Source organism: Lissotriton helveticus, chromosome 2_1, assembly GCF_964261635.1.
Source record: "Lissotriton helveticus chromosome 2_1, aLisHel1.1, whole genome shotgun sequence".
In the NCBI taxonomy this organism is placed as follows: Eukaryota; Metazoa; Chordata; class Amphibia; order Caudata; family Salamandridae; genus Lissotriton; species Lissotriton helveticus.
Window position 1 is genome coordinate 1,137,493,896 of NC_136059.1, and position 18,118 is coordinate 1,137,512,013.

The 18,118-nt window shown below is 41.6% G+C and overlaps 1 protein-coding gene across 2 annotated transcripts in view; it reads left to right on the forward strand.

Annotated features, from left to right (window-relative positions):
- BNC2 (basonuclin zinc finger protein 2) overlaps nucleotides 1-18,118 on the forward strand; it is a 1,233,205-nt gene that overhangs the window by 80,973 nt on the left and 1,134,114 nt on the right. The gene's annotated exons all lie outside the window — the stretch shown is intronic.

The following is an 18,118-nucleotide window of genomic DNA, read 5'->3' on the forward strand; positions in this document are numbered from 1 at the left end:
TACTGCGTAAATAGATGATTAAAGATATGGCAAAGTGTGATTTGCTTCAGGTGCAAGAATCATTGTTGTTAAATTTGTTTGTGTAGTAACAAACTAATATTACATGCTGATCATGTAAGACGCTGTGCAATTTGTTTGGTGAGCAATTGTTTCACTAGGCCTGACCAGACAGGATTAGCCTTATATCTTGAAGGCTCAGAGGCCAGAAATGTCCAATTAAAATTTTGCTTGGGCTAGATGAGAGATAGCAGACTACTTTGACGTGTCAGTTTTCCAACTCATAGTTCGTCTTGAACTCAGTCCCAAATGATTCCCAATGAAGTGATACTTGAGCTACTCTGTTTAGGAGATAAGTAATGTGAGAGTTTGAGGATGGGATAACATCACAAGTGTAGTTAGCAAACCAGCTAACAAAGTTGATTTTTATATCATTTTGCTATTATACATCTAAATGCCCAAATACACAGTTGTCAGCCTAGCAACACAAAAATGTTTAGTTGAGTAATTGTTGTCTACGGATTGTTGGTTATTTCCAATTCTTCTATTTACCAATACTAATGAAAATTGAAAAAAACATCTGCACACCCGATTGTGACTGGCCCAGGGCTGTATCAGGCGAAGTGAGTAACAGATTTACAGAAACTAGGAACTTATGAGTACACACTGTACACAAAGCTAGAATCAAAATAAAACCTTAAGGCCTTACCACTGTAGCCTATTGTGAAGACAGACCATCTGTAAGATCCTGGGCGTTACACCACACCATAGGGTGGCAAAAGCAATCCGTCTCCAGTGTCTAGTTGATCTTTTGATGGGTTTAAAAGTATTTTACAAAGTCTATATAGCTGAACACGTGGGACGTTCAATTGTATTTTACTTTGTTAGGCGGGATGCCATGTAGCAGCTTCGGACATTGTCTATTGCTTCACGTGCATGATGGTCTGTAACACAAATCCAAGATCAAGAGCACCTGGATCATAGATGCCTCTATTTTGTTGTTGTCCGCATTGTAGTCTTTCTCTGTTCAGTATGTCCTAGTTAAGCAGCTTATGTATCTTCCTCCATTTCCTATCTCCTGGTCCTCTTGTGAGGAGCTAGGTATTGCTCAGGAGCTCTACAGGCTTAGGCAATTTATCTGGGAGTAGCACCTTCTCTTCCAAGAAGAGTTGTGTCAAATATCCGAGCTCTTCCAGTTCATAAGGTCACAGCACTTTGCGAATCGTGACACTGGCAACTATTGTTACATTACTAATTCCTAAATTAAGCATTTGTGTGTCTATTGGTGCTTACTGCAGCTCTATGAGAAATAATGACATTTTCTGGACCAATCACTCTGCCCTATAGATAATTGGTTATCCTTGCCACTTCATGCCCCTTTTCATAAGGCTTTCCCAAACTTTGTTGCATGGCTTCTAAAACGCCTTCTTATCACTTTGACTCTTTTAATAAATGTTTTTTGGCTGTGAAAGTCTCGTACATTGTTTCAAGACTATTTCCCTGTGGGTCAGTCTCTCTTTGGAGTTCCTGCTATGTCTGAATTGTCTTTAAAACTGCTTTGCACTTTGCAGGTCAAAGAAAACTTCAATCACTCGCATTTTTTCTTGTATCCTTCAGGATGTATTAGAGAAGTTGTGGCAGCTGTTGTAAGATTGTGTACTCTGAGAGGACGAAGCAGGCCTCCAGTCTTTAAGCAAGTTGTCTTTGCTTTTGTGTTGATAAATACAGGATATTCGGGTGCATCCACTACCTATGCTATGCAGATTTGGGTTTCATCTGCCTAACCCTGCTCTGCTTGGGCTGGATGATAGGGATATTTTGCTTTGCAGGTGGTTTTTTTGTTTGCTTTGATTGCAACCCCCTCATATTATCCGCAGGTACCTGATGAATGTAATGGGACTTTATCTAACAAGTGAATGATCAGCTCTTTAAATAATACTGGCATTAAAGGTGATTTAAAAACTATGGACAGCACATTTGACAATCATTCCATCTTCAAATGTGAACTACTCTAAGCCCACAAACGTCTGCCGAGCTAAAGTGCTAGACTCATTAGCCCCAATCTCAGGCTTATTATCTGCTGATCTTTGGATCATTGTACTACAGATCTATCCATTGCCCCAAATGCTGTATCTGACCATGTGCTCAAAGGCCTCTAACAAGCTGCACCTTCTGTGTCAGTTGTAGAATGGTATTGTCTTTGACACACAACAATGACATATGTTGTTCAAAAGCAAACGGGATATTAATCATATCTGCCTTAGCAGTACGTTTAAAGCTATATTTCAGCAGCTTTTTGAATAACGACAAGCAAAGAATAATTGCTTGTAGGGTATTCTAGTTTATGTGCACACATTCGATACAACGAGTCTACCACATACTTCAATTCCATTGTCCCAACTTACATACCCGCAAATAATATGTTTGGAAAATGTACCCCATCTACTCTCAAAGTGGTTCATGAGGCCACATGGTCAAATTGATGGTATTGTTTTCTATTTTGATTCGAACTATTTCGAATTGGTTTTGATAGACTCCCAGCTAATGTTTGATCCATTTCGAAATTGATATCATTCATCCCTGCAGAAAATATGTTTCTGGGAATAATATACCTGCTTTTAGTGTGCAAGAAGGTCAGGTATTGTAAGTACAAGTTCTAAAGCACTTCATACGTACGGTATTAGCATGGATAAGCGTAGTTATTTACCGTCTTGTAAGAAGCCTTTTCTTGCTGACATTTAATGGAACATGTGAGAAAGAGCATCTTGGAGACCAAAGTAAATGTTGTTAATGTTTCGAGCGGAGTTGCAGCTTGGAGATTATTGGCTAAATAAATATGGAGTGTTAAAATGTCCTTGAAAGGATTCAGGTTTTTGAGTTTACAGATTGGCATGTTAGAAACACTGAGAATTGATTTCCAATGGAATGCATGTCTCAGGTTGTACATGAGAGGGATTATGGGTGGAAGAGAAGAAAGAGTTAGTGTGGTTATATTTCTTGAGGTGAGACCTGTGGTAAAGACAATCTACAGAATGCCCATGTTCGTGCTTTGAGTCTTTATTTGTTGGGTAATTCATCATTCTATACAATTCAAATATTTTTACGTTCTGTGGCATTAGATATTTAATGCAGACAACTTACATCTCCAATAATTGAGACGTTCTTGGCAGTTAGTAGTAGTTTTCTGAGTTAGGATTTATTTTTCTGTAGAAAGATGTTTGTATGACTTAATTGGGCGACAGATAAACCCTGGAAGGACTGTGTTGTTGGTATCCAATATGCTTTTGACTAACTTCATTCACAAGAGTTTGGACCTTGTGTACTGAAAATCGAACATTTCAATGTCTCCGAATGAGACCTCTTCTTATCTACTTTCTAATTTGCCATTCTTGTAAAATGTGGTAGCCCTGGGCAAAAATAATATCATTGTTGGTTCATTTGGAGCATCCAATGGATCTGTACGGATTGGAAGTGAATTTTAGGTTGACTTGTAGTTTCTTAAATGCTTGCTGTCCTTTTTCCATAGCCAGCATTAAGATGGCGATGCAGTCCATTTAAATAATTTTAATGCTAAAGTTTGTTGGTAGGTTGATTTATGGCTTAAATTTGTCGCCAGAATCCTGAAAGCCTTACTGACTTTACTACCTAAGAGTAATATACACACAATTGATGTTGATAGAACTATGCAAAGAGAAGAGAAAAACGCTTCAAGAGACTAGGTAGTAAGTGGACGATTTGTTAAGTAGACAAAGCTGGTAGAGATGTGTTTAGACTGAGATGTTTTCAATTCCATTCAAGAAATAAGCATTTACAATGCAATAGGTCTCGCATTTGCGAGAGTTTAAGCTATTGCCATTGTAAATGGCAATGCCTTTTAATTATCTTTTTTGATAATTAACACATAAATCAACGGCATTGTAATTTTCAGTGCCAATAGCTCAATCTCTTGTAAATGCGAGACCTATTTCATTGAAAAAGAGCGTCCGCCATTGTCCCAGGCTGCTTGTAAAGTGAAAGCATGCATGGCGCGCTGAATGTTGCAGGAAGGCATGTCATGCCTGAAGTAGGAGAAACTCATTAAAGAAAATAGTGCTTACAGACTAAATAAGATTTACCGTGTAACAACAGAAGTAAAAGGGCCAGTCCTCATGGGAGGTTACAAATGAGGACAAGGCGGGACTAACAAGCCTACTAAGAAATCAGAAGCCAGCATTTACAAAGGACAATGACACACGCCAATGAAAAATATGGACGGAGAGTGGGTGGGGCTTTAATTTCATACTCAAATATAGCATGCCTTGCAGAGCAACGCATGTGTTGCCCAGGCTCTACCTAAAAAACGGTTTTGTGGACCAGTTCTTTTGCTGGTCCAAGATGGTCAGAAAGAGAGGGAAGTTGATCAGAGTGCTAACTGTGCTGTTCCAAGTAGACACTCTTATGTTATTCCATCTTCACAATTAATCTGAGTATTACCAGGGTATTAAGATGAAATGGTCCAAGTTCGTCTTGTCTAAATTACTGAGCTGGATTAATTGGCAAGCAGAGGTTGTAGGTCAGAAGAAGTGTGTTAAGTTAGCAATGGCACACACATCTGCTTGTGAGGGGCTCTACAGTAAGACCTGTACCTCCTCATGAGACAATTGGAGCATTATATAAAATGTCATTGGAATAACCAGTAAACCTAAAAAAAGTAATGAATGTGGTCTTTTCACTGAAGCATGCTATGCACCACTGCCTTGGTGGCATTGCTTAGTTTTACCAACTGTTTTCTTCAAATCTCCTACAGATGTATCTGATGATCATAAATGAAGGCATGCACAAGGGGAGTAACACCCGCACAGAACTAATGATTGCAAATTATTCCAAATGTCAATCTATTAGTGAAGCACAGGAAACTCAATCAAGTTAAATCGTAAAAGCCATTGTGCTGCACACACTGAACTGTTGGGCTTGTCCCTGTTGTGGTTGCATGTGACAACATCAGGATTCGCTATTGTTTTATTATGAAAGGCGGGTCTTTGCCCCACCAATTTGTTATACAGATGGGGAACGGGAGTGCGAAGTTTGCAACTCGTGTAAGAAGCAATTGCAGAAGCAGTACTTTCAGAAGATGGCTGTAATTAGTTTATTTAGATTTGTTTCTTTTGAGCTGTAGCCCATTCGCTGCACTGTGGATGTGCTATTTGAGAGTAATTCTGTTTGCTACGGCAAGCTTGCACCATCATCACTGTGAGGCTGGTTGCCTAGAACCCTGGTCATTAAAGTCAGCAGCCATGCATGGGTGCTTGCAGTCAGTACCTACACCTGTAGTCAGGGAAGGGCGCGGGTCAGGTGAGAGGAGTTAAGCTAAAATGTACTCTCACCATAGACGGGGTAAGCTATGAGGATGATGCTTACGCAGCGAAGGACTGTAAAGACAATGTGGCCAGAGAGAGGACTCTGGTGCCTCAACAGCGTTGTCTTAGGACTCCTGGTACTCTAAAAGCAATGTCAGCCTTGAGTTACACTACTAGAACTATATGCGCACCCCCCTGGAATGGCATGGCTGTTCAATGTACAGGATTGTGGTGCATTGTTACACCAGTAGCTCAGTCTTAGTGAAGGAATAATGTGATGCTTCAACCAGACCTATAATGCCATGTGTGTCAGCCCCAGTACAGGAAACAAAGAGGGCCTTGTACAACAGGATTAGTAATCAATGGCAGAACATAGCTGGAGTGGTGCACAGCCACATCAAGCTGCATTCTTGGAGCTGTGTGTGAGGGTCTGAATACAGTAGTACAATAGTAGTATGGCGTATTGAAGGTGAGTACCCGGCAGTGGCTATGTGCATGTTTGCACCATCACAGAAATAGATCAGTTAGTTTTGAAGTGCAGTGACAAAGCTATCCAAGAGTCCTGGAAGACAAAAAGCAACTGGTTCTGAGGACAGCGATTTGTGTGCTGTGGCGGACTGTATAGTGGTCTAGGGACACAAGCAAACTGTAGATGCTGCAAGTCAGAATTGAAGTGCATCCACTTCTGGTTTGACTAGAGATTGCAAGGGTCATGGAGAAGATGTACTCCTGTAGATCATGGTTAAGATACACTGCAAAGAACGCGCGAGTTCAAGTATAGAAATACATGTGGTGTGGCAGGCCAGAAATGAGGTGTACCAGTAGAACTTTGCCTGGGTAGGAGACGGTGTAGGTCAGGAGAGAGGGAGGCGCCTTGGCCTCCCTAAGTGTAGGATCCAGTAAATGGATAGCAGCGAGAGCTGCAGGTCATGACTGATGTCCACTGGCAGAGTGCTGTGTGGGTCACCGCACCGTGCAGGAGAGTGCCGGATCACGATCAATGAGCTTCACCTTTTGTTAGGCCCGCGAAAAAAATAACAGTGGGCGCCGCAGTGCAGGATTGTGGTGCATCCAGTTAATAGGCCCAGATAGGACATACAGCCTGGAGGAGGAAGCACAGGTAAAGGGATCGCAGAAGAGGAGTAAGCAGGAGGATGAAGGCGAAAAGGGTGATTAAAGGTAGGCTCTAGGGGCGATGACAACCTAAAAGAGCGGACATGCAGGTAGAGGGAGCTTGACTGTGGGAGGAGACTGCAATGGGGGTATAGGTTAGGTGGGTGTTGCCTTTGTCTAGGCACCCTAGTCTGGAAGTTAATAAGTTCAAAAACCTACATTGTTTAAATTTGAGCCTAGAAAGTTCAGGAATTGAAACAGAAGGCAGCACTGTTCGCTGTCACTGGGCTTTAAACCAGATTATAAGCGTTCAGAGGAAACCTCTCTACCTGGTTTACCACTCCTCCCTGTCTTCATCTCTGAAACCTCTGGCTCGTAACACATGCTGAAACAGCGTAGTTACTTGTTCGCACATTACAACCATTTATGTTAACAGAACAAAACCCTTAGGGTGCCTCAGTCTTGTACAATCACGTCTAAAGATGATACTGCGACGAAGTGCCCCAAGGGTGGCGAAGGCAAATGCAATTACTATTATTCACTTATACATTCAAAATATTCACTTCTAAATTCACCAAAGAGAAAGCCAAAACATTGAAAACTGAAGGAAAGAATGTGTTGGTCTGTACTGGCGTTGAACAAGCATTCCTTTGCACTTGTCTTTGAACAGGTCATGAAGTAATTGTTTAAAAAATGAAATATATTACAGTGAAGAAAAACAGTGGAAGAAAAATATATGTAAATGTCAGTATACACAAAAACTGTGCGAATAAATATTTTCCAAAACCTTTTGCAATCTGCACGGCTTACATTGGAGCCATGCATTATGTCTTAGGACATGGAGGTATTGGTGTGGTGGCCCAGCGCTCTGTGGTGTGTTTTTTTGTAATATTTGGCTTGACACCGCAGCTATATCTACATTATTTATTGTTACTAATTCTTTTAAATATACACAGAGTGGGATATGGTTCTGGCCAGACAAGTATTTCTTTCTCACCTCATTCTTTTCTTAGTTTGGTGTTACATTCCACATGAATATGGAGAGCTTGCAATATGATCAGTGAGGGACCATTTTGCATCTCAAAATTACACTAATCACACTTTACGTTCTCATAGACATGGTTTACAGAAAGAACCAGCACCCCAACAGGATTTTTTGTTTTAGTCAACTGAAAATGCAAGTCACACTTGTTGGCTTTGCTATTGCTTGAACACACACATTTCTAGCTTTTATGCAATCAAGATTCGAAGTCTATTTACTACATTTCGAATTTAGGCACAGGAGAACAGTATTTACTGCCCACAAAAGTAGAAAGAGTTGGAGAGGATGAAAGTTGGGGTGAATGGGCCTGACCATTCATTCCCCCACATGATGAAAGAGGATAAAGGAAGCTGGTGCTGCCATGTTTTAGGAAATTGTTTTATTATGAAAAATTTGCAATTTTAGCGTTCATATATTTTGATTTGCAGTCTTCAAAGTTGCTTAGTGTCGGTGTTTTACACTATAAAGCTTATTATTTCGATGTAGGACATCTTAGTGTTGCATACTGTAGGATCCCTGTTCTGTCCCAGACTCAGCCGGGCTTGAGTGTTCAAGTTCTTTTTTTCTATGCACGATCACTGCACTTCTTCACGTAGTGTGCATCAAACTTTAGAAGCATTTCCATTTATTGTGCCGGTTTAGCTTCTTTCTCCCTCTTAGTTGCGGTTAATTGTATTTTTCATTATTTTATCCCATATTCATCCTTCTTCTACTTCACAAGCTGTGTGCTTTTGTTTGGCTAGCCGTTTTCGTGTATATATTAATTAGTTCCATGTGCCTTGTAATATCCATGCTCCCTATGCGTACTTTCTATTACACCCATTATTTGCAACTTATTTTCTCATCTGATTTTCATCCTTCCTTGAGCAGTCCTTCATTTTCAGAGTAATCTGATTACATTATAGTTTATTCTCTGGTATCATACAGTTGCCCTGGCTTCGGCCCTTTTCAGGGTTTAGATCAAATACTCATTTATTTCTCTCTATTTTTGTGTCACGGACCACAGCATTTTTGAGGATCAGTTGGGGATCCTCCAAATTTTAATTACTTTCTTTAGATGCTTTTTCTCCACACCACTCATTTTATTCTATATGTTCAAACTGTTAAGACAATGTTTCACAGACTGGAACTGAACGCCTGTATTCGCGTCTGTTTTTTTATTGCTAAATTGTATTTTTGGTGCCAATGTCCATTTCATTCCAAAGATAGAAGCTATGCCTGGGTCATCTGGGACACCAGACAAATCCAACACAGTGCAAGAAAAATAATCAGGCTTTAATCAGCATGAAAAACGCCTTCACTTACTAGCAGCAAACTTTGTACCAGTCTAATGCCTGTAAAACATGTTCTTATCCTTAATAGATATTTATCTTTAGAGTCGGCTGAATAATAATTATATATACAAGATGCTAACGTGCATAATTTCTGTTTCTAAATACATAGCTGCCACAATGAAAACATTTAAACCCCACTTTACAGAAGCAAGATCCTTTATACAATATGTAAATACACATATTTAAAAAAGCGAGAGAAAAAATGTAAATACATGGGGAAAAGACTTTAAGTTGATTTCGTAACGGGATATATCAGGCTTTACTTTGCGTGCTGGGTTTAGTGTTATTCAGTTTAACTCGAGTCGCATGTGATTTTACATGCATTTTCGCAGGTCTCAGCGTACGTGCTGGCAAGAGGAGGGCGCACTGGTAAATTCTATTTGTCACATACAGGTCACAGTATTGCAGTGTGGCAGGGCCCCATCTCCTCATGTGATCCTTATAAAGCTGAGGATGGTTACTGTTAAAATTGGCAAACGGAAAGCTGTTACTTACTAAACTTATAAATAGTGAAACTGCGGGTATTATTTCGAATAACCCTTTATCCTTGCCTAATGGACAAAGCACCCCAGTTTCATAAAATTCCCACAAGCCCTCAGAATCCAGACTGCCCGTTTGGTCCCTGTATTTGCTGTTATTTAATTATTTCAAACCCAGGGAAGGGCTCTTGAGTGTCAGCCCCACGCTGGTCAGAAGGAATGATTAATAAATACTCTGATGCTTTTTTGTGAGCAAAAGAGCATACAGAAGCATATTACCTTTAAAGGATTTTTTTTATTTTAATATGGCGCCTCCTAATGACCTCCCCTCCCTTACACCACAGTATATACCACAGTATATCTGAACCAGTGGCGGCCTGCCAGGATCGGGGGTGGCGGGGTGCGGGGGTGAAAGGGTGGAGAAAAAAAACCCTTATTTCTGCTGCGTCTCTTATCCGTGTCAGGGCTCGGCCAGGACAGGAACCAGGACGCTCCCAGGCTCCCTGACTGCAGCATTGTGATTGGTCTGAGCGCCGTGGTTCAGCCCTCAGCCAGGGAATGGTGCCCTGGGCATGTTCTCCATGCAGGCTGTAATGCTGCCTTCGTGGAGAACATGCAAAGTGCGCAATACTTTTTGGCCGGCCCGAGATGCCTTAGCAGAGGAGCCACCACTGACTGCACTACAGGAAAGTTTCCAAGACGGGTCTATTAACTATCCCAGCAACAAAGGATTGATTCCCTATTATGTTTATACGCCTTGCATGCGCGTCCTTTATCTTTATGCAAGTAATTCCCCCATTGGTAGGTTATGTGCTTTATAAATATATTGCTTCTTAAATATACTCCATAAAAATGCCTAAATGACCAGATTTATTAGTATGTGTTTCTCAGTGTACCTAATGCTGCATTTCTACAGAAAAAAAATAGGGGTCAAACGTTTTAAACGTTTTTTGTAAAGATTTACTGTACGTTAATGTGCATTTATTTTTTAGTATTTCTAAAGTGCAGTGTTTTCTATGATTTTTCAGGGCCATAGTATATATTAAATCTAGTAACCTGAAATTTGAAATGCAGCCCCCACACACCACTGCGGACATTTTCATTGTGCTTCAGTTTTGCAGTTAAGCCTATAGTTTAGCAATTGCCATAACATTGTGTGTTGCTTTCAGCTCCGATTATTTTGGCTCACCTTCTCCATAATCCGCGCAGCAAAGCGTCATATCATTCATGTTTCTGCTTTATGTGGATGGAGGTAGATCAGTTCAGAATTAACCCCTTCAACCCCAACTGCCCAGTGCCCAGACCTTTTCTGGCTTTTTGGGGTAGTTCATGCTTAGGGCTCCATAAAAATTGTTTTCACGTAACGTATCCACACCAGATTTGCATCCTTTTTTTCCCAACATCCTGGGGATTCTAAAGGTACCCAGGGTTTATGGATATCCCTGGAAGAGACCAAGAAAACATGGAAAATATAGCAACATTTTGAGTTTTTGTCAAAACAATGGGTAAAAGTACTCAGTTTTCCGAAAAATGGCATCAACAGTTTGCTGTGCTAAATTCACCAGCTTTCAGCAACATGCAGAACTGAATCAACATCCTAGTTTTGTACCACAGTTTTGGCATTTTCCAAAGAGGTAGCCCATTTTCCCTATTTTTTGTGCTCTCATCCTACTTCCAGTTTGTGGTGGAAACCAGTGTGAAACCTATAGGTGATCAAGGAAAGCTTTAGATTTCTGAAAAGTAGATTACATTTCGAATTCAGAAAGTGGTCATATGTGTAGATCCTCAAGGTTTACCCAAGGAAAATAACTGGTGAAAGAAAGAAATATTGAAAATCAGTAGGAAAAATGGCAATTTGTGACATTTTTATTTGTAACTTTTTGTCATGATGGGCCATTTACAAAAGCAATATACCATTACGTCTGCTAGACCATTCTGGTTGCTCGGAATTATAAGATTTGAGGGTTCTGCAAGAACCTAAGATACCCAGAGCCAACAACTGAGCTGAACAATGTTTTTTCTTATATAGAGTATATATAGACCAGTACATATGGTGAAATATGTAGAGTGAAAAATAAGTATTAAGGAAACCTTTATACTTCTGAAATGGGAACACAATATGGAGTTTATGAGTAGTGGGTATTTGTACATCTCTGAATTTGTGGGTACATGTACTAGCACTTGATTTAGAGAGTATTTTTCAAATAGTCTTTTTTCTTGTGCACTGGCTTATGTTTAAAAGGCACAAATGCAGCGAAATCCAATTGGTGGTAATAAATGTTCTACTATTCTACGTTTCCCCAAGTCTCCTGATAAAAAGGTACCTCGCTTGTGTGGGTAGGCCTAGTGCCTGGGACAGGAAACGGCTCAAAATGCAACATGGATACATGAAGTTTTCCCACTCAAAACGTATCCTTTTTTTTTTGCAAAGAGGGTAGCTATAGATTTTGGACCCTAGCCCAGCTGGCACCTAGGGAAACCTAGCAAACCTGTTTTTTTTTTTAAACTAGTCACCTAGTGGTATCCAGGGTAGGATGGCTTGCGTGGTTTTCACCAGTTTCTTTTACCCAGAATCCCTTGCAAACCTCACATTGACAAAAACACATTTTCCTCACATTTTTGTGATGGTAAGTTCTTGAATCTGGAGGAACCAGAAACTTCCTTCTACCTGGTGATCTCCCAAGGCTTCCGATAAAAATGATACCTCACTTGTGTGTGTAGGCCTACTGCCCGCGACAGGAATCTGCCCAAAACGCAACATGGACATATCACATTTATTCACTCAAAAACTGACGGTTTTTAGTATTTTCCTTCCATTTGTGTGATGGAAACTTTCGGAATCCACAGGATCCTACAAAATTCCTAACACCCAGCACTAGCCCACTTGTGCCCATAAAGAGGCTGCCCCACTTGTGTGGCTAGGCATAGTGCCCATGACAGGAACGGCTCTAACCACCGTCAATGGGAGCCCTCGCCCATTGACCTTGAGTTGCTCTATTACTGTTGTAGGAACTAGGGCTCCCATTGACCTTGGTTTGAGCCGTTCCTATAGTGAGCATTAGTCCCAGACACACAAGTGGGCCAGCGTTTTTATCTGCACAAGTGGAGTAATGCAGAGTGGTAGGAATTCTGTGGATTCTTGCAGGTTCTGGAAGTTTCCATCACAGAAATGGAAGGAAAATGTGTGATTTCAGGGAGATTTTGAGGTTTGTAGAGCATTATGGGTAAGAAAACGTTGTGGGTTCCACACAAAGCCCACCACCCTAGACTCCCCTAGTTGTCTGGTTTTCACCAATGTCTTTGGTTCGTTAGTATGTATCGGTGGTGCCTCAGTACAGCCCCAAATACAGCAGCTACCCCTATTGCTTATCTCCCAACGTAGCGATTTAGGGCCTTTTGTGTTCTTTTTTTGTCCCACCCACATATGTGGGGTACCGTTCTTATAGGGAGACATGTAGGAATAGAGGGAGATAGGAAACCTGTGGCTTCCCGCAGATTCCAGATCTTTCCGTAACAGAAATGTGAGGAAATTGTGTGTTTCTTCCCAAAGTTCTACATTTGAAGGACTTCTGAGTAAAATTACCTGGTGAGAGCCACACAAGCCACGCACCCCTGGACTCCCCTGGTTGTCTAGTTTTCAGAAATGTGCAGGTGTGGCTAGGTGTTGGCTGAGCTAAAGAACATAATCCACAGCTACCCACATCTAAAAAAAAATAAGGTGCATTTTGTGTCTATGCTGTGTTTGTAGCAGTTTTCAATTGTGGACGCTAGGGCCACCCACAAAAATTGTGTTTGATTTTTATGTGGAGAAACGTGGGGATATTGGTTCATTGTCAATTTGTGAATCTCAACAGATTACAGAAATTCTTAACACAAAATGCAAATAAATTAGTATCTCAAATAGCTTCACTGACTCCCCATCTACAGCTCTTTTCAAAGCCATTTACATGCTTTTGAGTTTTGTACAGCATTAAAGAAAAGTGAACCGAATCCATGCAAGTTACACCATGCTGGAAACCTCCAGTTGTTTAGATTGCAAAAAAAAGGAGTTCTTAGGGCCTTTTTAAAATTTTGGCTGATGCAGAGGACTCATCCGCTCCAGAGGAGGACTTAATGTCTGACATGCTGAGACTACTCCGGCCGCACGCCAAATTTAAAAATGACTGACAAGCGTGCGGTCAATTCAAAAACATTTACAAAAGCTGCCATCATGGCGGTTTCTGTCAATGTCTTTTGAACGTTTGACACACTACTCCATTAACATGATGTTGCTGTTCATCAATTTTTTTCTGTTTTTTTCAAAAACAAAATCGAGAAGCCAGATTGTTTTTTGGGGGGAAAACCCCCTCTCACCATCAGAGTTATCACCCAAGACAAGGGGAGCATTAGATCGTTTTTACTGCTCCTTACCATCATGGTTTTCCAGGTAGTGAAGGGCAGTGAAAACTGACCTGTATGTCTGCACATCTAAATTAGGTGAGCGGCCATAGAGGTCAGCCGCAGATGGCCCTTATTCTGTTGGGACATGGGAAGGGTGCAACCATGCCAGAGATGGCGTAGTCTTCCCACTTTTACATGAGAGGTCCGTCCACATGTTATAGTTCGGGCGGCCAGACCATTATCTTCACGGTAAGGATACTCTGTCACCATTGCGACGGAGTATCCGTACCACCACAGATCTAAATCTGGTACTAATATTTTTAGGCAAACCAACCACTTTCTTGGTTTTAGCACCTCCAGAGATGCTTGCTTCATAGCACAAATACTTATCAATGTATTTGAATATTGAAACCAAGACTACTGAAAGTGAGCCATAAAGCCATGTCAATTCACTAACCGCTTTATGGTCCATGCACCCCCCATTCATGCACCACACACAAGAATTTCATACCCCCGGCCAAGGGCCCAATCCAATAGATCATGGCATTCACATCAACATACCGCCGCCATTCAAGGGCCCATCACCTTTATACACCACTGGACAGATACCCAATTTAAGACAATGTCTCAACCGGTCTTCAACCAAATTGTGAACATACACACCACAAACAAACCTCTATAAACACATATGTCCAGACATGTTGACAGTTGGCGCATCTACAATCTTCACAAATGAATAAACAGTTTGACACATTTTTACCACCCGTCAAGTAACCACCTCCATTCTGAACATTACCAAACGCATGCCTAGTGAACCTTTACTAATAGCTCCCATGACATCCACACGACTATTAGGAAGACATGTCTTACATGCATCTTTAGCACACTCACTGTGGTAAATTGAACCCCTTCCAGTTTGTGGACGCAAGTTGGAGGTGTCGGAAAGTGTCTCCTGAGGCCTACGTTGCTTTTACTGAGTGAGCCTATCTACCTTTGAAATTTAGCCAAGCATGCTGGGCAATAGTTCCTAAGTTCCCTAAAGAGCACGTCATAAACTACGAAGACCGTTAGCATATGTCATGTCCACTGTTATATGTAGTGCTGTCACTGTAATTCACTTGTTATACAGTAAACTGAACAAATACTAAGTTCGGACCAAGGATGAACATGGCAAGGACAAACATTTTACCCATACATGTAGCGCTGGGTGCAGAGTTCTCTAGTATGATTTTTTTGTTAATCACCTGGGAGGGTATTCTGTTACAATGCAAGAGCAGTCATGGCTGATCCAAGGATTAACCTAGTCGAAGAGCCAAGTGTTAAGCTTAGTGTGGAATGCACTAATTTTAGAGATGGCGAATATGCGTGGAGGCAGGTCATTCTGCCCTTTTGGAGCCAATTAGAAGTCACTTCTCCTTGTTCTGTTCTGCCTATGAATTAAATGTGCGTGAGTACAAGACCGGCTGAGTAACGGAAAGGTTAAAAAAATCTGAGGCTGCATTGAGATATGCTGGACCAACACTGTGTAAGGCTTTGAATGTGTGTTTCAGCAGTTTGAAAATAGCTGTAGATGGGGAGTCAGTGAAGCTATTTGAGGTATTAATTGAGTTTGCACACTTTCAGCACAAGTAGAAGTGTTGGTGAATGAGTCTCTGAGGACATATTTTTGGCTTATTACATTTAAGCTGGTTCGTCTGGGCAATCAGGGTGGTCCTTGTTTTGGATGCATAAGTTCCTAAAAAGTATTTGAAAAAGTAGTCAAGACTTTACGTTTTTGCCACACAGGGTACTCCGTGAGAACGTGGCTTATGTTCTGTCCACCATTATGTGCAATGTGGGGACTATAATGCACTTGTCAGTCGCTGAACAGAACACTTATCACCTTCTGACGGTGGATAAAGGAGTCGAGCAGGCCATAAGCAAGTCCATGATTTCCTTAAGTAGAGGAACACAAATTCTACGGCTTCTTGCCTGTGAAGTAGTGGCCCATGGAAGGAAGGTTATCATGCACAGCCATTGAAAGGTTTACCTTACGCCAGCTCCACCTCAGTCAATTTCCCAAAACTTCACTTTTGCATGGTACAACCTAAGCAAGTAGGAAAAAACAGAGCTGGCTGTGAGTGTACTGGGGACAGTGGGCATGACTCTCCTGCCCCTTTCCTTGCTTAGAGCAAACTTTACAACAACAAGGATGAATCAGCTAAGTGTCGATCCTGCAGCCTTGCCACGTCCTCCTGAGCATATGAAGTGGAGGCTGCAGCTTCTGTAGCAGTAAGACTTTCAATGACTGTCAACTGAAAGTCAAGGAAAGACATGAGTATACCCATGGTGGTCTGGCGATAAACAACACATGCATTGTATGTTGCCATCTGGATCCGGTGAGTAAACAGCTTCTCATACCAAGGGAGTTTTATTACTTGCATTGTATCGCTGAAGAAACTGGTCTTTCTTATCCACTCCACCCATTTACTTGTTGTAATAAAGTATACAGGTGGGCTCAAGAACTTCAGCCATCGGACCCCAAATTGTGATGGGGAAGTGCTTTCATCATGAATTGTAGTGAGCACGTACACATCACTCCTGTCAAAGAACTTGAAAGTGAGCAGTTTGTTGGAACGCAATGCAGTGCTCTGTTTTTTTTGGAGCTTCTTACAAACAGGCTACTGCTGGAATCCTTTGCGCTGACAACGAACTGTACTGCATGCCACAGTGCCGTTTTTTTACAGCTCTCTGAACAGCGCTACTCCAACATAGAAGTTGTCCACATAAAGGTTATAACCTCTGTGAAGGAGTGGAGTGACAAGCTCTCATACAGTCTTTCCTGTTACTACTAGTATGGGAGTGCAACCTACAGGGTTTAGAGTGGAGTCCTTCCCTGCAACACTGACAAGCTGTACACGTAGCAAGTAGAGCTCTCAAACAGCATTTACAACTTGATACAATAGCAATCTCTTTTGCTTGAAATGTACTGCCTGAACAGCAGCCACACTTTGTACAGGATTAAGGTCTCATTAATTGCTACATTCTTTCCAGAAGCTTAAATCTCTGAAAATGTGGCAGACAAATGTTCCACGGGAGGCCGAATTTTGAACAACATTTAATGGTCTGGATAGTCCAGGGGCAATTTAGCAATGTACCGTACGTTGAAGTAGCAAAAACCAATCTCTGCTCATGTACTTTGCAAAGATGGGGGTTACCCAAACTATGCGAGCAGCCCAGTAGAACTAGAAGCTTGGTTTGTGTACTAACCTAATTTGAGCGTAAGGCCCAAATATATCTTCAACTCCACAAGTGAGGTGGGCGTACAATGGTGTGCCCTAGAATAAGGCACTAGAGTGCCTTCAAGCTCCCGCAGAAATTATTCGCCACACAAATTTGTTTTCTGCACCGTTTGCTAAAGGAAGTCAACATCCATAAAAGAGACGGATGCAGTCGATTGGCAAATAATTAGCTGTATCAACTTAACATCAAGGCGGAATTTGGTGATGAAATAACTTGGGAGCAACCAGTCTGTGCTTGCTGCCGCACATGCCTGCTCTCTGAGTTGATCTAACCTGTAACGGTTGCTCCACTGCACTGTGATGTATTCCTATAGGTTCTGTATCGATCCCCCTATTCCTGACCCTATTCTGGTTAACAAGTTAACTAGCAGTCAGCCCATGAGGCAGAAAACCCCCATGATGCAGAAACCGTTATCTGATAAAGCCACACTACGGCACAGGAACGTGTTATCTGATTAGGTCATAACGCTTGCAATCTAATTAGACAAGCGATATTCCTCCAGCCCCTGATAAGGCATACGGAGTTCTCTAAACAAATCAAACCTATGACAACCTGGGAAAAACCCTGCGGCCATTGTTTTGATTTTACCGAGAACTTCAGCCAAAGAATGTGCTAACGACCAAGTCGTATGACATCCTTATTGACGTACCTATGTCCATCCTTACGTCAATCTCGGCACCTTAAAGGTATAAATATTACCGATATTGCCCTATGCAAACACACGCGGTGGTGACGAGACGGAGCAGCCATACTTGCCGAAGCCCAGAGCAGAGCAGACCCCGCTGGCGCAGCCCCGCCTTCCTGACGCGCTGAGAACGAGACGCGCTGCTTTCTCCTGCCGAGAAATCTAGCACCGGCGTTTCCGGGTAGCCCTCGCAGGCAGCCTGGAATATTGAGACCAGAGAGAGAGATACCATCCCTCATTCATCCTAACTTCCAGGTACAGAACTGAATAACCCCTCACAGAGAATTCTTTAGTCAGTCACTTGGCAAAACAAACTTAACTTAAACTGTAACTTTCTATTCCCGCCCACGTATTAGGCTTAGGTCAGGTACACGGGGTAGGCGTATCTAGAAACACCAGTTGAGTACGTTTAGTCAAATGTATATATGTATGTAATCTATTTTATCCATTTTAAACCTTCATATGGCTTA